The 26,232-nt window shown below is 29.3% G+C and overlaps 1 protein-coding gene across 1 annotated transcript in view; it reads left to right on the top strand.

The window, feature by feature from the left end:
• Positions 1-10,807: 10,807 nt before the first annotated feature.
• Positions 10,808-26,232, top strand: part of LOC126768831 (elongation of very long chain fatty acids protein AAEL008004) — a 30,384-nt gene continuing 14,959 nt past the window's right edge. Inside the window, exon 1 of the mRNA XM_050487179.1 lies at positions 10,808-10,956. The gene's annotated coding sequence lies outside the window, so the exon portion shown is untranslated. The remainder of the gene's footprint in view (positions 10,957-26,232) is intronic.

Here is a 26,232-nt window from a genome sequence, read left to right as displayed (position 1 = left end):
AAAGGTCACCTTCAAGTAATTTAGTAATTATTAGCTTAGATTGTCAATTCTATACATCATATATTTCATAGTACCTAAAATATATGCTAACGCTAACTATAAATTGAAAATATATAAATATAGTGATTTACGTTGTACATTGTTAACAATTTGAGGGTTCAAAAATATTAAGAAGGGATTTTTAATTTAAAAGAGAGATGAATCAGTTAAATTAGTTAACTTAAATATAAACTTTATTTCAATAAGTATTCAAAATATTTTTGCATCCACTTTTAAATTTATATTTATCAATCTGAACGAAGGGAACCTTAAATTTGATGGAATAATTACATGATAAAACTTCCACTTCCACACAAATCAGTTATTTTCTATCAGAATCATTATAGTGCTATTATTTATTGACCAATATAAAAGCTCAAAATTAACCGATCTTTCTTTAAGACCGTGGGTGTCATTGCTTAGATCAATATTGATCGGAGCCACCTAATATGATTTAGGCAGTTCAAATGTTGTATTTTCTAAAAAGTACGTATTAAGCCGTCCAATATGTACGAATACTAAACGTTATGCAATTTTTTTTCGAAGCCAAAGGGCATAACGTTACATAACATTTTTAAGAAACACAAGTAAAAATATATGGTCCCTGAAACACAATCAGAGCTAACGAGAATTTTCGAACATTTCGAAAATTCAAATTTCGTTCGGCCCATAGTCCAGAATTACTTTTTTATCGATATGTCATCAGAATCAAGAAAATAGCAGTAAAGTAAATTAAGTATAATTTTATACTTTTTGTTCGATATCGTAGCGATAGATGAAAATTGTATATAATATAAATTGTACAGCGTAAAACAGCAACAAAAAGTATGTAATAGGCATGATGACTGATTTTGAAACAACCTTCTATAATGTAGGTACACGTCTACTATTACTGAAAATAATTTTATTTCAGTAATAAACTAACTATTACAAATAATTGCATTTTCATTCACCTATTTTGAATTTCTAATATAAGCGTTAAGTATATTCAACAACATATCACATTTATAAAATTACAGTAGACAGAATGAAATATGCAAGGAAAGTTACAGGGATAAGTAATAGTGTTTAGTCCGAAATTTGAAGATTTTTTTTTAATAAATATTTTATTTACAAAAAAAGAGCGGCGACACTTGGATTTTAAGTGCCTAAAACATAAACGTAATGATGACATATCTCTCAGATACTATCCATCTGACAGTAATGTTGTTCTTGTTAATGTTGCTTATGCTAGGACGCGCTTGCCTGGAATGATTTCATGTATTGTCACCGGTGTGACCAGCATACCAACATAAAAAAATACCCCGAAATGTGGATGATGCTTGGCTATAATAGTATTTTTTGCTTTATCTTTCCTCAGACGTGTTGTCAGTACCAATGGTCTTTCTATTATTATGAGTTTGATGCATGTTGTAATGTTCAGGCAGCATAAAAAACAACATTTCAGAATTACAATTTTTTCCGTCTTTGGATGTGTTGTTTGCATTTTTTGCGATTGAAACTACAATATATAAACGTGAAGTCATTTTCTCTAGATTAATAATTAAAGAATATAATAATAAATAAAAATTTCTTTTTTCTCTCTATTTACTCTTGTGAGTTTTTATAAGACACATTAACACCATCTATTAATTAATTTAAAAAATTAAATTTATTTCGCGCCATCTGTTAGCGAATAGTTAAATTATTTCAAGAGTTTTTACTATACAATTGTAGATGTCCCTAGTAGTTCAAAAATCTAACATTAAAATCTTTAATAAGTTAGTTTTATTTTGTAAATACAGTTTCAATAAAAATTAACATTTCAGTGTCCTGAAGAAAACAATTATGTTTGTTTTATCATTTTACGGTTTGATTTTACTTATTATTTCAACTATTGAGAATAATTTAATTTTATATATAGGTGATTTGGTAGTTTAAAACAAAATTACAAGCTGTTTATTTATAATTAATCATAAGTCTAAAGAAATCATTTCAATTAAATCGTTATATGATTTTGGTCTAATTTAGGAACTGGCAAAAGTATCCACAGACATTTAAAAATATTAGCCCAAGTCCAAATTAAAAGTTAATTAAAATTACTGGTGGCAGGGTTTTGTGCAAGCTCTTCTGGGTGTGTACCACCCACTCATCAGATATTCAACTGCAAAACAGCAGTACCTGGTATTGTTGTGTTCCGGTTTGAAGGGTGAGTAAGTCAGTGTAATTACAGGCACAAGGGACATAAAATCTTAGGTCCCAAGGTTAGTGGCGCATTGGCTATGTAAGCGATGGTTGACATTTCTTACAATGCCAATGTCTAAGGGGGTTGGTGACCACTTACTATCAGGTCCATATGCTCGTCCGCCTTCTTATTCTATAAAAAATAAAAATATATAATATAATGAATAATATAATAATATATAATAAAACGAGATGAATTTAAATTAATTTCGTCTGATATATTTTAATTGATTTTCTATGTATTTTGAAGTACATCATACTATTTTTTTAACTATATTTGACGGCAAACAATATAAACTCGGTTGATACAAACATTTAAGTCTAAACTTTTTTTTTTTTTTAATGAAATTTCAAGACTGACAGAGACAATATATTATTATGTTTCCTGTTTCATATTTTTATATATATGACGCGAAAAATGTTTTCTCTAGAAAACATGGTCATATTTGGCTTTATCTATAAAATATATTCTTTAAGGGTTGATTAGTTAAACAAAACTGTGTGTTCTTCCCATAAATGTCAAATGAATGATGACTGAAAAAAAGGAAATCAGTGTTTAACTAAGCACAGCGGGTGCTTAAACAAAACATTTATAAATAAAATAATAACCACTTGCGAATTATTTAGGGGATTCGTAGATCTCAAAAACGTCTATAGACAAATCGTAAATATTACTTTATTTATTTGAAATCCGTTTAATAAGTTTTCCTGCATAATATCCCATTTCATGTCGGTTTCAACAACCTACAGTTGTTTTGTATAATTTCATATATTTTGTGACCAATATACGATTCGCCTTCCTACTAGTACCGATGAACATGTCTCACAGACAGAACGATCGGCTTAAATCAATCGAATGAAAATAGATCCGCATCTACTCTAAATCAGCCAAAAATATACTTTAAAAGAAAGCATTTAGTGCTGCTATCTCTCGACGCAATTGTAAAGGCTCGAGAGTGTTTGTGACCTTTACGTGGCTAATAATGTTAACCACACGTTGCTGCCTATCCAAGGCCTTCAGTAGGTACTTAGTGGAGCCATCCCAACGGCGTGAGCAATATTCAACGCAGGACCCTACCTGTGTTTTGTACAACAGGCACAGTTGTTGTGGCGTGAAAAAACGCCGCGTCTTGTTCAAAACTCCTAATTCCCGTGAGGCTGATTTATATGCCTCAATGTAATCCCTTGGATTGAGGTCGTACTAAACGTCAATCCCCAGCATAGCGATTTTGCTTTGTATCTCCAGCGTAGTGCCACAGAGGGAAGGAAGAGGGGAAAATTGTGACTTTTTCGGTTTTTCGTAAAAGCGCATATCTGTGTTTTCTTGGCATTAAACTCAACAAGATTATCATTGGGCAATGAATTGTAACGTCCTATCGAACTCAATTACAAGATCCCTTTGCCTCACCTCAATTTCCATTCACCCGGCTACTGAATTTCCATGGTGTCCCCCATGCACTGTACAACTGCATAGCAATGTACGTTCGCAAGAGATCATTGACATGCCAAAGAAAGAGTGTGGGGGATAGAACAGATTCTTGGGGAAAGAACATTCACTTCATGGAATTGTGAAGCGCAACCATCAATTAAAACATGGAAGCTACGCTTATGCAGGAAGCTGGTTATCCAGGTGCAAAGCTGAACAAGCAGACCGTATGCCGGTAGCTTAGAGAGAAGACTTCTGTGCCAGACTCTGTCAAAAGTCTTGTAGATATCGTGGCCAACGATTCCCATGATTGTCGAAAGCTTCACCCCAGAGGTGTGTTACGTACGCTAAAAGATAACCTCTGGAACGGTTTGGTCGAAATCCGTACTGATGATGTTCATGAAGAACTTTCAACTCCAATATTATAACTCTTTGTAAGCAGTTAACCATGTAAGGCGTTATATATCCTTCATTAGGTGATAACAAAGACGCACATTTCTTACTGGTACCCAATTAACCAGTTTCCTAGCTTTACATCCCCGGAAAAATTGTGTTTTCAAATTATTTATAGTTATGAAAACTTGTAAGATGAAAACGTATAAACATGAAACGATGCCATAGATTTGCAATTGTAAATATTTTTTAAGACTAGCTCATGGCATTGCTAATTGAAAAACGATTACGCAATTTATTATACTTAACAACAAACAGTCAGAAATGAGAGCTAGTTTAAAGAAACGTGTTAAAATAAGACGCAAATTAAATAAATACATACTAATAAAAACAAGTAATCTCAGGTAATTATCAATACCAGTTGAGTATAACCTGAAAATAGAAACACAATATTATGGAGATATTCATGTTGATTTTTCTTTATGTTCTTTAATGTACCTAGTTATTTTATTTTAATATAATAATATATATTGTGAGGCTTAAATTAAACTACAACATCGAATGTGGGAATCATTTTCTATACATTTACAGTATCCGTGACATCAGCATCATCATCATATCAGCCGAAAGACGTCCACTGCTGGACAAAGGCCTCCCTCAAGGATTTCCACGATGGCCGATCTTGCGCTGCCCGCATCCAACGGCTTCCCGCGACTCGTTCTAAGTCGTCGGTCCACCTTGTAGGGGGCCTGCCCACGCTGCGTCTTCCGGTTCGTGGTCGCCATCGGTCGGTCGGTATCCGTGACAATAGAATGCAATATATACAATTTTTTTTTTTTTTAAACTGGCCGATTATTATTTTTTGTTTGTTTTAAAGGATTTATATTTATTTTATGGCTTGATTGAACGTCTTCATTCTATTACAGCTAACCGATTGTTTTTTGTTTTGTGATAAATTGTAATGTTTTAACAATTATAAATAATTTTGTTAAATTATGAAATATTTCTTATTGTTTGTTAGGTGTAAATAATATAGATAGATCGATTGCATTGCATAATTTTTCATAATTCAATTTTGCATAATTCATAATTGGAGAATAACTTTTGAATTCTGTATTTTCTAGTTAAATATGTAACGGTCAAAGAGATCTAGCATGGTTCAGGCGCTTGTACCCATTGAATAAGTACGAAATTTTGATAGTCTATAAACAATACGTAAATGAAAGAGACATTTAGATATTCTTTTATGACAATTAACACAAAACAAAAGTGAAGTATTTGGTTTATTAAGAGCGATAGTGGATGGATACCTTCTTTAGCTTATGGCTAGGTATCATCTAAATAATCTTCAAATAAACTACATGATATAGCCGACAAAATTTTCAACATTTTAACCGAAAATTTGGGCCTTAGTCTACAACTAGGAACTACCCTAGTTGAGATATCTAGCTAATGTACCGAACACTGAATATAAAAAAATATGCTATTAATCACTTGAAAATATTTGAGTCAGTTGAGTCAATTAAAGTCAATATTATATAAGTTGGTGTTACTGAAAACCGCGGGCATAAAATATCGAAAGCTATAAGCGTAAGTTTGACGTCATTAGATAAACGTACGTATGTATAAAATTATATAAGGTACTGTAAATTATAAATTAACATAATTGTAGTTCAAATATACCTTGATTTGTAAGTTTTTGTAAATAGTAAAGGTGTGATTTGGTCAGTGCGAACCCTCAATAGTCAACATTTTATTTGCAAAGTAAGAAAAATAATATTTTTTTAGTAATTTATAATATATATAATTGTTCCCTTTTTTCTCGCTGAAGTAAACGCACTTACGTGTTTTCCCCACGTGAAGTGGGAAAACCCTTTTAATATATATCATCCTATCTTTATAAGTAACAATTCGTTTTTTTTATTATTTAAAAAGGTTTGTGGGTATATATGGTACGACTAAATTTCTTATGTTGTCATATGATAACATAAGAAACTAATTATCGATATGGCACGCACGAACAAACGTGAACATTAGATTGTGCTTGTAAATTTATTGTAATCAGTATCAGACCTATCGCCACGTACAGATTTTAGGAGATAGAGTTGTTAGTAAAATTAAATTAATTAATAATAATATTATCAATACAAATTAGTTTTTTAACTTTAACATTCTCCTAATTTTTTATTACATTTTATAGGGGCACTGCCTGTATAATGCTTTGTTAGTCACAATCTTTTATCACTTCTCATCACTTGTGGAAAAATTTGTTAGCTAGTTTTTTTTTGGTGCAACCGAAATAAATAATGTTTCTAAGGTATTTTTTTTTTACAAAAAATAGATAAATATTATTTATGTATTTTTTATGATCGTTTTATTACGGATTAATTTTGCAATAATTAATTAATTACTATATTCAAAAACTGCGTTCTATTTTAATTCTGAAATGATATTAAAAGTTATGTCTAGACCAAGGCGATAAAATGGTGGATGAATTTTATGAGAGATGACAAGTGCTAGTGGGAACTGAAGATATGACCCAAAGAAGGGATGAAAGGAACCGAAAAACTCACTAAATAACAAATTGGTTACATATTGGTCACCTCAGCTGTAGAGCTATTCTGTAAGAACGGACTTCTCGCTGCCGAATGCAATCGTGAAATGTTAAATTTTGATATTGCAACATCGACTTAAAAAACTATAACATTTAAAGGATTCATCGTAATAGTAAAATTGTCGTAAGTCGGTTTACAACATTTCACGAGTAAGATACGACGTTGTTACAATATTCACAGTATTCACTGCTTCAAGTATCACCACAGCAATTAGTTAAAATATTATTTTAGTAGTAACTAGAACTATGGGAATGCCATAGTTCGACCACCGAAAAATACTACTACCACAAAAACAATAGTAAAGTAAAATAGCATGTAACACTTATAAATTATGAAGGTTTCAGTAGCTATCACTCTTTTTTATCTTCAATGACTAGAGGTATTAAGTATAATAATATAATATATAATATGCTTATATACATATATACACTGGGCAGTATTTTAATTAGTTGTAATTGAAATACCAGTAAGAATTTAGTATTTGTATTTTAGTTTCTTCCTAAAACATATGACTTGGCAGATAACTAAAGAGGATGGTTGGCTATTTTTATTTGACGTGCCTTTTTTCATTTAACCGGTTTATGAGTAGGTAGGCTTCTCATGGCATTACTGAAGTCAAGATAAAAGACAAGATATGACCCTAAAAGTTTTAACAGCTGTATTTGTTAGGATGCAGTACCAGTGCTTGAAGTTATTGTTTTAAAAAAAAATCTTCTAGCATTTATCAGCACAAACTTTACTTATATGTTTTTTAAAAATATTATTTATTTTCTAATTATTCGTTATAAAATTCTTAATTAAACTTATTTTAACTTGTAATGGAAAAAAATAAAGCCCAACGATTATATAAATTATTTTTTGGAGTATTAAAAAAATATAGATTTTAGCACCGAGCAAAATACTAAAATGAATATTGCTATCTTTATCTTATTGATTTTGTTATAAATCTGAGACTGCAAGATTAAGGGAGATCGGTATATGTTCACTTCAAATTGTTTATTTTTAAAGCTTATAAGATCACTCACTTTTACCGCTTAAGCCTCTAATTGTGTATCTTAACATTTAAATGGTTTTTGCTAATTATGCTAACGTATTCATATTAAAATATATATTTTTAATTATTGATTAATAAACAGTTTGATAATGACAATGAGGTAAACAAACCTTTACCTTGGTAATAAGCCGAAGTCAGCGTCGATCGTATAGAGCTTCAATTATAGTAAAGAAGGATCAAATGTGAAGCAAAAGTTATTTTTATAAGATAATTTAAAAACAACTTGAGGTAAATAGTTGGAAGAAACTAATAATATGTACATTGTACATATAATATTTACCAAATGATCAGCATCGTGGATAAAGATTTATTTTCTTTTTGCAGAGAGATAATTTGTACTTGCGATATACATATAACAAGCAGTACTTGATATTGTTGTATTCTGATTTGAAGGGTGAGTGAGCCAGTGTAATTACAGGCACAAGGGACATAAAATCTTAGTTCCCAAGGTTGGTGGCGTATTGGCGATGTAAGCTATGGTTAACATCTCTTGCAATGCCAATGTCTATGGGCGTTGGTGACCACTTACCATTAGGTGGCCAATTTGCTCATCCGCCAACGTATTTTATAAAAATAAATAAAAAATTGCCCAATTTTCGAATGTTTAATTTTAAAATCCTGTTCGTATAATAACAAGGAAACATTCTAGATGTCTTAACTATAAATTGTTCATTTTTTGTTCTTATTCCTTCCAGTACATGGGTACAGATAAATGTGATAAAAAATCAGTTTAAGGTTTTGTAATTATTTTTATTTTAAGGCCTTGCTTCAGAACATAAGTAAATGATTTTAAGTATATTTGCAATTTTGGACGTTATAAATCCTTTGTTCTGTTTACAATGTGTATTTTTTATTTTTATAAATTAAGAATGCAGACGGCAGATGGGTCATCTGATGGTCACAATCGCTCATAGGCATTGGTGCTGGAAGAAATATTAACGATTCCTTACATCGTCAATGCGCCACCAACCTTCAGCTAAGATGTAATGTCCATTGTGCAAAAAAAAATATGCTTGTAGTACACTGGCTCCTCTCTCCTCAAACCAGTACACAACAATAGTATTGCAGTTTGATGGATAAATATGTGATGAGTGAGTGGTACAAATATGAACTGCCTTGGACTAGGCCCTACCGAGTAATTTATTGACGCTTAGTTTTAAAATTCTCTCTTTTGTATTTAGATTCAACCATCTGTCGTTTTATTATATTTATTATATTTATTTTTAAACCGTTCATGTGAATGAAATTCGTTTTTTTTAAAAGACCGGATTAAAGATACCTTACTGCGATAAATTACTGGTAACAGCAGGTCTCTAAATGTTATTTTATAACTGTTGTTATAGCTAAAAAAAGTTTTAAGTGTGATCACTATATATCGGACGGTCAAACTAACTAGTAAATAAATTATTCGTAAAGAGTACGTTCCTTCTATATACTTTGTATTTTATATTAGGTTGGTAGAAAATGTTACTTTTTTAAACTGGAATAATGAAGGTCGTGTGATTTATAATAACGTATGAATAAGATATAACTTGAATAATCGTAGAATAATACGTTTGTTTATGCTACAATTAAAATTCCTTACTTAATAATAAGGATTTGACGCATGTTAAAATTAACAATTCATAGACAACACATTAAAAAAATAATATTTTAATATTAATATATAAAAAATATTTCACGTATATACAGTCCCCTACTTTCTTTTAAACTTTACTAAATATAAATGAAATTTTCTTAAAAGTTATTATAAATTATTTTTATTGTAACAATTTATAGTTGCTTAGTTACTTGTTTTTATTATGTATATAAAATATTTTTAACAGATATATAAATATGTTGATTATAAAATAGTTTAGTTGATATGTATTTTATTTGAGGAAAAGTGTAACTACCGAGTTTTCTGTCGGTTCTTCTCGATACACAATCTACATCTACACCTAACTGGTAGCTTGGCATTTAATTTAATCCTGAAACATGAAGATTCAAAAGTGAATTTTTATAACAATAAATACAAAGAAGTTATATCTGTAAAAAATAAAATGCTCTCATATTAAATATTGCAATTGTTGCAATTGATTTTTAAACACTGTTATGCGATATGTCTGGACTATTTCAATCAATGTTTAAACTCTTTTTATCACTTATAAAATCACACTTTATAATAGCAAAAGGTTACGAGTAATAATATTCAGTACACGTGGATAAAGTTTATAAAAATATTATTAATTATATTACTTTTGAGCGATGTCGAGAGATAGTTAGCGAACTGTAGCAAAATAAAATATTAGTTTTTATAGTTGTATATATCGCAAATACACAAACATAAATGTCTGTCGGTAGTAATGAAATTATTTGAATTTGATACAAATGCTTAGTCTAAAAACTCGTTATTACAAATTTAAAGGAAGGAAGACTTTATATAAATATCGTACGAATGCATTATCATAAATCTTAAATAGGTGTTTAAAAAAATGCGTGAAAGTTTAATCGCGGCAGATAAAGGTTTTCTTGTTCGTAAAAGCAGACGAAAAAAAATCGTATGATGAACATTAAAATTTTATCTTTGTCCAAATGCAGTTGGTAATTTGCATGGAATTGACAAAAAAAACAAATGTAGTTTTGATGTGTGATGCGTTTTGAGTATCTTTAATTTCAAGGAAAATATACATTACATTGTACAATTGCAAACTTTCACAAATTATACTTCGGATTTGATTTTTAATACATCTACCACTTACCAGAAAAATAGTAATTAAGACAAACGGTTTCTCCTATCCGTAGAGCTTATGAACTGATATGTATATATATTTTAATTACTTTTTTTTTGTAAATGATAATTATTAATTAATTTATTTCTAGTTCTATTGTCTATGCTATCGCTTAATGTTTATATATCAAAATCAAAATAAATAAATATTTAACACAGAAATCGCCAGGAAATTAGATATAGCACGTTTTTGGTGATTTAATGATATGTACAAGTTATCGTAGTGAGATGACGTCACAATGATCGAGATATATAGGCGGTTGATAGAGGCGCGCGCGCACATTGCAAGTTTATCCGCTAGTGACCCGCGCATTGTCGCTCGTTACCTGTTTGTAGTAAAGATTTGCTTTCGGTCATCAGCCTTTAAGCCGTTCGTAAAAAAAAAAATTGTATTTCGGTGCAACTACTTCCCTAATAGTGTTGAAGATAAATCCAGGTAAGTTTTGACTACTAGTTAAATCATATGTAGTGTAATTAAATATTTATAAGAACAAAGCTGAAATTATGATATTGCAATTTCATTTAAATGAACACAGACTAGTAGACCACCCAAATATATTATTTTATCTTTATTTTATCATGAAATAAATATGTGGTTATTGTTGTGTTGTTAAGTGCATAAAAATGTGTAACAAAACGGAAAACGGAGAGTAATATATTTAAATGAGTCTTAGAAATTAACCTAATTATACTACAATTAATAAGTTATAATTAAAAAATAATTGTAATTTAGATAATTTTACCTGTTCTTGAAGTACAATGAAAAATCCTTGTATTTTAGCATTTAAATCATATTGATTATGATGCAAGTATTGCATAGAATTAAATACCTTCTTGATTAAGATTCTTATTTTATGCGTTTTCTGTATGACTAACGCTAAAAGGATTTATTAGGAATATGTATTCTCTATTACAATTTTTAAAATGTATGACATGTGTACAAGTATAAATAATTAAATCATGCCCTGTTTCTATTCGAAATATTTTTATACATTAGCTTGATTAAATTGAATGAGTTAGTTGTATTCATTTAGCATCTACGCCGTACATTTTTATCTCCAGCGCTCTTTTAAACATGTTAATTACTTAACGGATACAGCATAGCTAGCCTACGGAATAATTTAATTTTTCAATCAAGGTTTATCCTTTTTTAACTTTTGAAGCAGTTATTGTAATATTAATATACTAACTTGCCCCTTCTGCGTTAAAAATCATGTTTTAATTTTTTAACCTTGAAATCACTGACGCTCCCCCCTATACAATATAACGAAACATAAACAGCCTTCCTTGAACGAGTTTTTAACAGCGCTTAAGAAAATTTATCACAAAATACTTAAGTAAATAAAATCGTGGTTAAAATCATAATTATTATTGTACTATAAATTTTAGGCATATGATTAGCTAAATCATAAAATGTCTTTATTTTTACTATCGAAATATTAGTGTGTGCAACTACAGAAACCAAAGCAAACCACCAGACAGAATAATGACAAGACCGGTGAAAGATCAGATGCAGGCCCTTAACAAAGGAGCGTTACGTGTTCTTTGAGACACGTTAATGTATCACTGTTAACTTCTTAACTCCATACTAATACTGAGAATTTATTGCCAGAAAAAACAAATGTCTTTTATAATCGCGAACTGTTATTGAGATCGAGGAACGTGTGATCACTAAACTAACTAGGCACTTCACAGCCCTTCTAGATAATGTTAATATGATTCTATTGACCTCTTTAGCTGATGTCTTTAGAAACTTTATGTCAGAAGGAAAACGCAACGAATTTATAACGACCCTTAAGTGAAAGTTTTGTGAGGGTCGATTATGATCCGTGTAACATTTGCTTGAACTAGATTTGCCACAATAGATCGTGTTGAAGTGACTTTTCTCCACTTCAGATCGAATGTTAGGTACTTCTTATTTCTGTAACAATTTATAATAGAAGTTTTAAGTATCGATATTCAAGTACAGTGTAGTGTCCAGTTTCTTATCAACCAATCAATCTTGTGGCGTGATACCGTGCAACGACAAATTATTATTTGGAAAATTTAGAATAGACAAATTAGATCTAAAATAGACGTTATAGATTTTTTTGTTATAAGTACTTAATAAAGTATCTAATGTAGGATATTACCTGTAGTAACGAAGCTTACGAAATTCAATATTTTACCTTACTAGTTATCATTATAGATCTAGAATGTAAAAAATAAATAAAAGACTATTATAGTAAGCGGTTAATTTGTCAATACGAAAATATAAAATAAATTAAGCTGATTAATCTTATGTAATATGTAATAACAGATAAATAACAAAACTTCCGCATTCATATAAATTAAAAAAAAAAAAGATGTTTTTCCATTCAATTTTTTTCATTTTTTTCAAAAATTATTTTATTTTGCATCTGTTTAACGGGAAACAATTTGTAAAGAATGCAAATTGCAAATTAATATTATTTTTATTCCATTTAACTTATGATAAAGAGGTTTATAAGAATTTTACCTTTCTGCACAATTATAATTAGTACCGGTAGGTTGTTAACAGACTGACAGTACCATAGAAAACCTCGTTATGCTAGTCAGATACTTATTATGCTAATTCATAAATATATATAGGTTTAATATTTATTCCTTTCATAAATTCGCTCTTCATACTTCATACTTTATAAATGAAAGAAAACTCATATATGAGATATGAGTTTTCTTTCATTTATATATAAATAAATGAAATATATTTAAAATAATATTTCATTTACAGATTTACTTTAAAAAAATTATAGTTATTTAAAATAAAAATATATTAAGTGACATTAAATTCTTGATATTAAAAATAACGTAATTTATAAATCGTGGCTGGTTTAACAATAATTTTAGCTAGTAGTTCCGTGTTCATTGCTATAATTCGTTAATAATAAAGAAGAAAAAAATACTTGGTGGTACATAGGGCATTGTGCAAGCCTGTCTGGGTAGGCGGACGGGTAAATGGGCCTTACATCGCCTATGGGCCTTACATCGCCTATGGGCCACCAACCTTGTGAACGAAGATGTTATGTCCCTTGTGCCTGTAGTTACACTAGCTCACTCATCCTTTTAATCGGAACGCAACAATGCTTAGTATTGCTGTTTAGCGGCAGGATATCTGATGAGTGCTTCATGCACAGACGGGATTGCACAAAGCCTTAGCAATTAGTAAATGCTGTTGTCTCCTATAATTGAAGGAGCATACAAGCTAATGTTCAACATTGTTAATATGTTATTGGTGAAATATATCGCGTGTATCTTTTAATGGACTTATAATAATTATAAATGTATCGTAAAATAATGACTAAAGCGTTGAATAATACTTGTAAGTGCAACAAATGAGGGTCATAGACCAAAGACCATAAGGTTCTAATCCTAAGAAAGGCAGAAAGTGTTTAATACTTTAATCTACGTCTATTCCCAAAAATCAAGACTCAATGTTTACTTTCAAAAATAGTTAAAAATCTAATTGTTTTCAAATTAATTTAAGCATACACAGTAGTCGACGATATTATAAAAAAATAATATGTAAGATTTGCTCGTAAAACAAACAATATTGGTTTTGTTTTAATTAATTATTATATAATTATATAATAATGAATAAAATAATATTAATATTAATATTATTTTATTCATACCACTACCTACCTCATATCCTATCAGTAATAACTTACACCGTTGGTTGCCTGGAAGAGATCGCTATGTAGCGGATAAGGTCGCCATAATTGTACATTTATTTAGGCAGTATACATGTTTTGTATTTTTCTCTTTGTGGTTTGGTGTACTATTGTACACCACACTTTATTAAATATAAAGTAAAGTAATATAAAATTAGTACTACATTTATTATAAATAACATAAATTAAATATCAAATGCAAACTGATCGACAATTATGTTTCAATAGGGAATGATAAGTAAAATATAAAGTACATGTGAATATTGAAACTTTTATTTGTATCGTGTAAAGAAAATACGATTCTGAATCAAGATAGGATATACTAAAATATATAGGATACTAAGTCACATTTATACGTAAGTAAATCTTTAATAATTAAGACTCACATAACCAGTGACCATATATATATATATATACTCTGTTAATACAACTATGACAATTTTCATAATTTAAAAGTGGGAATGTTGCCTTATATGATTTTTAAAGAAGTTTCCGATAAACTTATCTGATTGCTCTTAAAATCAAATATGAAGTCATAAAGTATATATATAAATACGCTAGAGACTATATAAAATTAAGGACTTTGTATAATGAATAAAATTTATAAAAAAAAGACAAAATGTATACATTATTATAGTTTATGATTACTTTTGCAATTGTAAGACATACTAAATGTTTATTAGTAAATTTTAATTACGCCAAAGAAAACTAACACATTTAAAATAATAACAGTAAACATCAACATACAAAATATGTATATATTTACATATCAATGAGATGGACCAGATTAGAATGCGTGAATCTTAATCAAGCACCACTGAATTTTCATGTGCTTAATTTGTGGTTATAACTAGATGAATTATAACCACAGATATTAAGCAGTACATGAAACAGCACAGCACGTGCTTGACGGTGAAAGTGGCGGAATAAGCTCCAAACCTTCTCCTCAAAAAGGGAGAGAAGGCCTTAGCCCAGCAGTGGGACATTGACAGGCTGTTACTATACTATAATAGCGTCAATACAAGTGCACACATGGATTATAATATGTTATAGCCTATGGGCAAGTGTTTTCGCAATCGATGAAGGCTTTAATGCTCTGATACTTTTACAAAAGTCATTGACCAAATTGTGTATCTAAAATAATATATTAGTCTCATACGAGTTTATTCGGCACAAGGTTCCAATAACTTCGAAAGATGGCGAATAATTAAGCTATCGTAAACGCGTCGTCTTTTAGAAAGCCGATCGGATCTTAATTTTTATTTATAATGAAACCTACAAGTACTGTTACTTTCGCTTAGGAATACATTTAAAACTCATATTGAAAAAGTTCAAAACGAAGAAGATTATTTTCTACATAATTTTATATATTTAAATATACAGAGTATGAAAATACTTCGAGTAAGTATATTTCGAGTAATATTAATAATGGATATAGGTCTACGAGTATATTTTATTATAAAATGACTGATTAAACATATCTGACATTTAGAAATTTTAATAAGTATAAAATGATAACTGCACAGTTTTTCTTTTGCTTTATGGCTAGGGAGCTGACGAGCATTTCGGTATATAATTTGCTCATGTTTCATATCAATAGTAATTCAAGTTCGGATCTATACGAATCGATTTAGTCCAGTTAATTAAATACGTCCAGTTGATTAATGTCCATTCGATTCGTCAAGACTCTCCGAAAAAAATTAGGAGATAGTTAGATTGCTCAGTGATTTTAATCATTATAGACGGACATTTAAAATCTATTTTTGATATGGCTCGATTAAATTTTACATTAAGTAAAAACATCTAAAAGCCTTCTCAAAATGAGTTTTTTTTTTAAATAATTTAAATGGTCTGTCTTTAGAAAATCAGAGACGAAGGCGGCTTTTCGATTTTCTTCGTTGTAATAAGTAATGTAAACATTCAAGAGGCAAATATGAGCAAATTATATTGCACATCTACTTTTCGACTTTTTTGAAGCGCTGTATATAAACACAGCAGAGGCAACATTCCGGAAGACCGTTTTTGTCTTTTATCAATGACATAGTCCATGTCTATAACTGAACAATTCAGGTCGGCCATGAGTGCATATCATAAATGTTCTTATAACTCTTAAAGACAATACTATAAAAGTCAGAGTCTTGTCAGTCTCTACGATTTTCGTCGCCTGAACTGAATCTGAACCTGAACTTCAGCGTCAAAGACAGACACGAGCATATAATATACTACCCCATTTTACCAATTCAAAGCGTTGTCAATTGAAAATGCAGCGCTACCTTGGCGTTTCTTATAGCAGAATTATAACTATTCATAGTGTCTGCGACATGAGCAAATCAAATACAAATTTTGATCGCCAGCTCCTTAGCTAGAAATCACCCACAAATAAACAAGAAACAAGAACAACCCGTGTATTTATATTTAATCTTGTATAATGACGTTTAAAAACTGTATTAAAGAGCTTGAATAAAATATAAATTCTTATAATTGTTTCAAGCTTTTGCGTATTATATTATATCATGATTTATTGCTGAAATATATAAATATATATACGTCCTAAAGTTTTCATTTAACATGATGAAAAATGTGGTTTTTATTATAATTAGGAACTTAGTATTTAAAAGGAGAGGGAGAGGTTTATTACAAATATATTTATTTCTATTACTTGAATTAACGCGTATCTACTGCAAATAAGGTAATATATAGTTTACCTGTAAACCAAATAAAAACAATAATGTACTGTACACGAACGAGTATTTATTTCGTATTACGTAATGATTAAAATAACTTTAACTTTAAAATCAACATTCTCGATTTGTTTGTTGTTTTTACGTTATATTTATAAGTATGTAATGTTTAATTTACGTCAGTCAACAGATAGCTTGAAGATAACTGCGTCATATTTTTGTATTTGTTGCAATACTGCATACATTAAGTGCAATAAAGTGAAAAAGCGGTCTATATGCTTTGATTATTTATAATATTATTTATTGAGCGACAATTCAACGATTTTAGCACTTATTTTTAGAACTAGTAAGAGTCCATTGTAATTAAAATTTCGAGGTCAAAACAAGAATATTTTTTTTTAATCTTAACTACCTACTGTTACTACTGTCCAATATTTTGTTAAGTTTGTCTGTGCGCGATTTTTTGTGTGAGTATATGCTTAATAAAAATTATAATATAAAGTTTTATGTATACATTTTTCTTTACCCCTTAAAAACTTTTGAAAAGGGACGTCTTATGTTCGTAATCTACCGCCATACACACCGACAGAGTAAAAAGTAGGTGCAGGCTAATCCGAGCTGTGAAACCTTCAAAGCGCCGACTATCTTCGGAACTAAGACGTTTTGTGTCATGTGCATATGACTGACTCACTCTCCCTTCAAACAAGATTATAAAGCTTCATTTTTAAACGTAGAATAAAATCGTTTACAGTAATAAATAAAGAAATGTAAGTATTTATGAAGATCGAATCGATCGAAATATAAAAAAAGGCATAAAAATCTAAAAATTGTGATTGACGAATATTTATTGTTAGTACTTTATTTTTATTTTACCTTATTATTTTTGCACACATTATTTTTTTTCAATTAATATCTTTGTCTTAATCAGTAATACTATAAATGCGAACGTGAGTTTATTTGTTACGCCTTCACGACTTAACTATTTAATCGTTAACATGAAACTTTGCATACACAGTGTCCGAAGTCTATAGAAAAGGATATTGGTATAACACCTGCCATCCCTCACACGCGGCCGAAGCTGCGGAAGGGAATTAGTGATGACTTATAGATATAAATGGATATAGATAGTTTGATATTACAGACATATTATACTATTATATGTCATATAAAATAATATAGACGTACAATCAATCTAAATTGTTGTATGAATAAGTTGATATAGCATTTGTCGTAATTATTCTAGTTATTATTCGCAATCAATTGATAATAAGGCGTGTTAATAGCTTTAATACTGTGTATTATGTAAATAATTGATTTCATTTGAATAATTTATGTATCAATAAATATATATAATATTTTGTAATAGCATGAAAATTTACATTCAAAAATATTATCGGATTATGATTAAACAAAGCATATCGCGATAATTATACAGTTAAACAGTAAACTATTTTTTTAAACTTTTATACTATTTTCCTTAACATAAAAATTAAAAGAGAAATTTGGCATTAAAGGTTAATTTATTTATTACAATTTAAAAAATAATTACAGGCCAATACATTCTTCAAGTATGTTTGTGTCACACGAACGGACCGGCGTGATAGCGTAGTAATAATAAAAAATATAAGATTTTATATAAACCACTCTCTTTAGGAGGGAGACATTGCCCTTGTAACAACTTGGCATGTTGTTATTCGAACCGTCAGATTACGTTTCATATCGGAATCGATGGCATTGAACTTCCATTCATTACTTTCCGAATTCGCCTGGAAGCGCACGCATTTTGCGGTATAAAACTGTTGCAACAAGTACGCCTTGTAATGACTACGTTTATTACTGTGTTTTGCAATACCAAAACGTTGGCACTCCCGAATGAGATTTGTGAGATTGAATTTTCTCTTGAACACATTAAATTGTTAATTATATTTGAGCAAAACATTCTCTATTAAGTTGTTATAATTTTATCATCACACGCATTTGTAATATACAATTGTATATATGTATGTGAACTAACATAGATACATAGCAAAATATTTATACAATAACAGATAAATTCTTATTTTTTTTATATTTATATAATATATATTTTTTATATTTATATTTATATATTTATATAAAGTTTTAGTTTAGTTGGTCTTTTTAGTTTAATTTCATTTGTTTAATTGATTTTTATATTATGTAATAAGTATCAATACTATTCATATGCATGTTTTGTTCTCCTATAATTGGGGGTACATTTAATCATTTTTCTCAAATTTTTATATTTGTATTTTTATTATACAAGTGCCTATTCAAAGTAACGAAGTAGGTAATTTTTTTCGTTTATCTTTTATTATTTTTATAAAATATATTCTGCTGTAGCACAACTTTAATATAATTATACTAAATTATAATTCAATTAAATAAGAAACTAGGGATTTTAAATGTGATTGTTATAAATAATAATTAAATACAACAAATAATTTCATGAATATACTTTGGTGATTATACTAATGGTGATTATGGCAAAAAGTATATAACTGACGTGTCATTTACTATACCATTAATTATATTTATATCTTAAATAATTTTCTTTACTGTTTTAATAAATCATTTAATTATTTGTTTATACTAAATCAAATGGTCGATATCGCTTCGCCTTCTCGGAAATTGAATGTTTTATGATATCGATATAATTATTCAGGTACGTTGGAATTTGCCAGAAAGATGAAACAAACTTATGTTTATGCGGTTATTGCTTTGAACTGGACAGGAAGTTCAAAGTTTTTAGATTTTATATTCTTATTATTAAGAATTTACCTGTGTTAGCGAGCGTTTCGATTTAATAAAATATAAACACCGATTAAATTTATACTTGCTATATGCGATCGCCAAAACATTTGAATTTTGCGTGATGTAATACCACATTGCATTCAATTACACCCACGGAACGTTTCCTTTTTATATTACCATTTATAAAATATATATGAATGTAGGAAATTCCGTTATTGACGGCCGTGGATTGAATGCCATCTGCTTAATGCTCCTAACAATCTAAAATACGCAAGTGGTCAGCACAGTACAGTAAAAGAAGTCGGAAAACCCGAGGTATTTCAATTATAAAAAACAGGCTGCTTACATAATTGACAGAGCAAATCGCTAGCTTTTAACTTTTAAACCATTTTGCGTCATTGTTTCTGTAAAGTTCCTGCCTGCTTAATTTTAGTACACGGAAATTGTTAGCGGAAGGATAATCATGTCAAAACAATATTTTAAAAGTACAAAATAATATAATTATTTTTGTCTGTTGTATATTACTTCCTCTTTTAAGAGACAGAAACTTGAATGGGTTGCAAATGTTTCTATTTTGCTCTTATAGTTTTTATCGAAATATTATAATTTGAATGGTAATACAAAACAGTTAAATTATAAGTTAGTGCTAAGCATTACGTAACATACATAATGTTTCAACTAGTTAAATAAAATATTAAAGTAGAAATAAATATAATAAGCGATTACGAATACGATACTTATTTTAACAAAACACTAAGGACTTGTAAGAGTTCTTTATTCTGACATCTCGGATAAGATAATTTATCTTATCCGAGATATAATTTACATAGATTATATAGATTATTAATTACTATAGATCGAAAAAGATAAATTAAATTACAAATATAAATACACTAAATATAATAATAATTACTACAATGTATTAAAACCAAGTTAGGTTATCCAGATTATGCGGGAACTCGAAAGACTAAAAAATGGTTTTAATTTCTAAGGGACTAGGAACAATTAAAATATCAAGTAAATCCTATTATAGCCATCTATACTGACCAGTATTATCTACATTAATTAAAATAATTTATTAGCAGTAAAACATGATCCTAAACTTAAAGAACTTGCTTAACAACTGTTTTTTTTTAAATATATTTATAAGCTTTTACAAATACAAATCTTAAAATGTGTAATTAATGAGTTTCTTTCGCCGGTTCTTCTCAGGTTAGGGTATTTCTTTTCCGAACCGGTGGGTTATTAATAAACAAGTTTAAGCTTCTATGTTGAATAAAGTATTGATTTAATTTCAATGCTCCTTTTTTACTCGTCTAATGTCTAGTAAATGTAATTAATTAAACAAGCAATATATTATAATAACGTCCTCCAGACCGATTTCGGCCACGGAGACCAATCTCAAGAGTGATTACATAACTACGCAGGAGACATTATGGTGCACTAGTGTGTGCGTAAACACAGGTGCACTCTCAATTCCCTAACTCTCATAATCCGATGGGACGGCAATCCGACACGATTGGAAAGAGTTCAGGTGCAGGACCAACGGCTTTACGTGCTTTCCGAGGTACGGGAATGTACACACTTCCAACTCTCAGACTCCGGGCTGCTACTGAGAATTTTCTGACAGAAAAAAATAATAACATTTTTTATTGGACCGACCTGGGAATTGAACCCAGGACCTCCGGTCTGCGGCCGTACATCAAGCCACTAGACCAACAAGGCAGTCAGCAATATATTATTAGCCATTTAAAGGGAGATTCTGCAATCATTTTTGCTACCATTTCAATGATTAGGTTCTGATTTGTACAATAGCTATTTCTAATTATGATTAGTGTGCGCTTATTTAAGTCCTCGAGTAAATTGTCTTAAAATATGCAGTTTATGGAAAAAGACAAAAGCAAAAGTCAGATTATTATGAAAATATTATTCTTCTGTGAAACAGGGTCACTCCCACGTACATATGTGAGCTGTATCAACAAATAAAACATATAAAAACAAACAAATATTATAAGTTATTTGTTAACGATTATTTAAATAAATCACTTTGATTAATTTATATAAATATAATTGCAATCCGTTTCTCGATTTAATAAAACATCTTTCATAATATGTAATAGTTCAATTTACGGAATATTTATTTTTACAATAAATTATTATTACTATTTTCACAAGATTTTACCAGTTAAAAGTATAAAATATAACCGTTAGTGTGGCTTATTACTTACAACTATTCACACGTAAGAGCATATGACTCGTGCAGGAGCTCATGGATAGAAAAATACATAAAGTCGACACATTAATAGCCCTTTGTATTCTGCACGATATTGTTTAACTATTTATCAACTGTTACATGTATATGTAAACACGCATTTATTATTATATGTGGGCGGTCTGATACGCATTGATTTTGTTACGTTTCGAGATACTTTATGATTAGTAAGCTTTAGACGTATCATATAAATCAACAAATATAAAATCTTATTTTTATTTTTAATATATTTTGTTTATGATATCCTCTTTTTCGACATTTGCGTAAATTATAGTAGAAATTAGTCAATTGTATAGGTGATATTGCAAGTATATGCACAGCAACAGTTTCACATCTTATTTTCTCATTCTCAAAGTTCAAGCAGTCGACATGACCAGATAGATCAATACCAACGGCTTAACGTGATTTTTAAGTCACGTGATAATCAACTACCTTACTCTGACCTGCAACTAAGCATTTCGATAGAATAATCTAGTATTTATTATTACGATTAATATTGGCTCGCACCGTGATTTTAACCTGAGATTGTATGAGCTGCTGTCCGTATTGTATTTATAATCTAAAGCAGTGAAGAATAATTTTAAAGTGAAACAACTTGGTTAACAGCTGATTTGTCTTACGTATTCGTTCAATACTTATAGAGACGAGACCGTATTTAGATAAAGACAACAAACTGATACACCTGCAATGATTAATCGAATTATTTATGAGACGCCATAGCTTGCAATAAAATGTCAAGAATTAACTTATAAGGTACATATGTATATTAATGTATACATGATGTATCGCTACTAAGCAATACAAATACTTCTAAATTTGAAATCAAAATGTATAAAATTAATAACAATTATTTAAAAAAAAATCACCATACTCGCTCTGAACTTGAATATTAATAGCGGGAACAATTTTATTTAATTATAAAATTATATAATGATTTAAATAACAAGTTACATTTACGAATAAATAGTATAAATTGCGGTATATATATATATATATATAATATAAAGTATTACTGCTTTGTATAAAAGATAAGCTGTAGAGATAAGAACTGCTTTAAACTATTTGGAAATATTATTTTATTGATATATGCTTGTGTTCTGGAAATCATATTTAACTAAATGGTAGTTATGAAATGACATATTATAATTATTAAATTTATGGACATGACAAATTGATTACGATACAAATTTAAATAAACAGACACGATTAATCAACTTTATGGTTATGGTCTTAAATTATTATTAATTTTGTTTTTCACTGAATATGAATGAATTAAATTCTTCTTGTTACAGAGAAATATCAAAGGTCTTATTTATTTTTCCATTTGAACAAAAGGCTTTGATTGCTTACTATTCATATTAATACTCTTTCGACCAACCAAATTTGGAAACTCCAAGAAGGTATGTAGTATATGTAGTGGTGGTGAGAGGAAGAATAAGCAAGGACTATGCGCGCAATTTAAGTTGACAGTTAAAAAAATTGTCACGATTCACGAGTGGCTGCTCTGATGTATACTGGCTTAGGAACAAAAGCGGGCTGTAATGTTAACTAGAGATGTGAATATGTATATTACTTGACTACAATTATTTTAATAATCGCCTAACCTTATAAAGTAAGCTTACATACCAAAATATCTTGTAGAGCCTAATTCCACGACGGCCAATTTAAAATGGATATGTTTTGAGTAGCAAAAAGCTATTTGAAGCACTCTCAAAAACTCAACTTAACACTCAATTTGAATGTTTAATATCAATTCATTTTATTCGAGTCGTCTAGATTATTTTTTCAGCCCGGTTTAATCTATGCAAGGTTGTTTTAGCATAATAGCTACCAGTCATTGTCACCGCATATCTTAAGTGTTTCCTGATCGTATTGGAATTGATACGTATGAGTACTTCTTTTGAATTCCTTTGCATGTCTTATAACATACTAGAGACCCGTGACGGCCTACCTATCTATATACGGATTACGGATTTTTCTTTAAAGTTCTATACGAGGCACAATTCTATTATACATAATTTTTATAAAAGTTTACTTACACTGAGTTAAACACAGGAAGGAAAGCTCTCAGGTGCCACGATTTTCCTGACTTATATAAATAACACAAAATATGCATCAATTTCGTTATAAAAAATTATTATCATTTTATAGATACCTTAACATTCCTTGTTAATCAATCTGTCTATTAATGAAACGGAATTAAATGACATCTGTACTATTTGAGTGGTGGTAAAAAAAAGTTTCAGGCGTCTGACAATACATATAGAATAGAGAAATATAAATGAAAATTTTGTTGTGAATATTTTGCCGTATTTAATTGATACTCGTGGTTCTAATTGTAAAATGTATGCAAGATATAGTTAAGATCTTGAATAAAATAATCTTGATAGTTTAATTAACCAAGATCATACATAGAAAATTATATAGATTTTGTATTATTATGCAACAGTTATTATGTTGACGAGGAAAACTGCAAACAAAAATATATAAATCCAGACTACGCGCCATTAAGTTACTATTATTACACGTCATATAGAGGTTGTTTTACGAATAATTTATTTTTTAATGTAGGTAGTAGGAAATTAGAAAATATCTCCGTCAATGAAGTTCCTATCGTAAAAAAGCGGTATATGATTAAATTTATGCACTTGTTCAATAAAGAAAAACAAAGAAATAACTTAAGTAATTATATTTTTCCGCAACAAACATATACAAGCAGCCACTTCTTATGAAATCTTTTGTTATGTCTGGTGTAATTATGTAAGCGTCACCTCTCGACCAACGGAAATTGTTGCAAATTCACCGTTGATTCATGGGGATTTACACAAAAGTGTACATCGTGTACATTTAATCAAATTGATTCTTATTTATAGAACATCCTATAAAAATGGCTATTTTTATTATTATCTTTCATTATAACATTACGTTGAAACTAATTTTCATTCTGCATTTACAAAATATATGCATTTTAAAATATTTTACTGTAGATAAATATTTAAATAATCTTGTTCTAATTTGTCCTTTCTTCGCAGAGTTGTTAATATTTAGAATTTAAATTTTGTTGTTTCGGTCTCTATTCTAACGTTGGAAGAACTCGTTCATGGCCTCCACTTCAGCTAATCTTGAATCGTGTGTATGCTACGCCCGCACCGATTTTCTTGTCAATGCGCAATAAAGGCACTGCGTGGAAACCGGACAGGGTTGTAATGTGATGTCATAAATTAAAAAAAATTGTAACATTAAAAATTAACTAAACTAAAATAGAAATATATTATAATATATTTTATTTTTATTATGGTAAATTTTATTTAATACATAAATCATAAATTATTTTGTTTACTAAAACTTCTATGAGTTTATTTAGACAATTCATTCATAGTTATGAATATTGCGACGTTAATAAAACGTAACAAGATAACGATGTTTTTGATGTAGGCAACACTAAATACACAAGAGTAACGTTGTGCCAACCCTACAATAGTTTATCATATTCTTTGTCCTTATGTATGAAGATTATTCATACCATAAATATCATATTCTATTAATTCTAATTTCATTTATCTTTGAGATTTCGCATTTTTGCTATTTGATCAATTTCGGATGTTAATTATCACTTGTTAGAAGGTGACAATACCATATTTATCAATATGTTTAACACAAAGCGTGTACGGTTAACGTTAAATGTAAAAGGAAAGATGATTCCTATACAGACCTGTTAAGAGGTTTTGAAGGTCAAATATTTATATGAATAGCCCCACAGTTACGGATTAGTAAGTGATGCGCCTTGTAGTTCGAGGATATATTCTAAGTGTTATATAAGTCAGCGAGTTCGCATTTTCGCGGTCATCGTCTCATAAATAAGATACCTTATACACTCGCGGATATCGGAATTTATAAATCTAAGACTTGTAAGCTTTTAATATATGTATTTTATTCAGGCTTACCGCATACTTCTTTGACTTTTATAAATTTATATACATTTTATGTGTAATAATATAATAAATGTTACTGATTTTCATTGTAAAATGTTTTTTATTATTTATAACAAGTTTTCAAGCTTTAAGCTTAAAACATTATAACAATATTGTTTTAAGTTCCTGTTTAATATAATTTAATTAATATAAATGTTACTTTTCTCGGAGGCAAACTTGATTATAATAATATAGCATTATAATGATGTATATGTATATATATATATCATAAACACAGCAGTTGTATTTGTGTCTCAATCTTTCGTCGATATCTTTGTGATTAATGTTACCGCTTATTGTACTGTTGGTACATTGCTTACAACG

Source organism: Nymphalis io, chromosome 5 (assembly GCF_905147045.1).
Source record: "Nymphalis io chromosome 5, ilAglIoxx1.1, whole genome shotgun sequence".
Lineage (NCBI taxonomy): Eukaryota > Metazoa > Arthropoda > Insecta > Lepidoptera > Nymphalidae > Nymphalis > Nymphalis io.
This window is presented reverse-complemented; position numbering and strand designations above follow the sequence as displayed.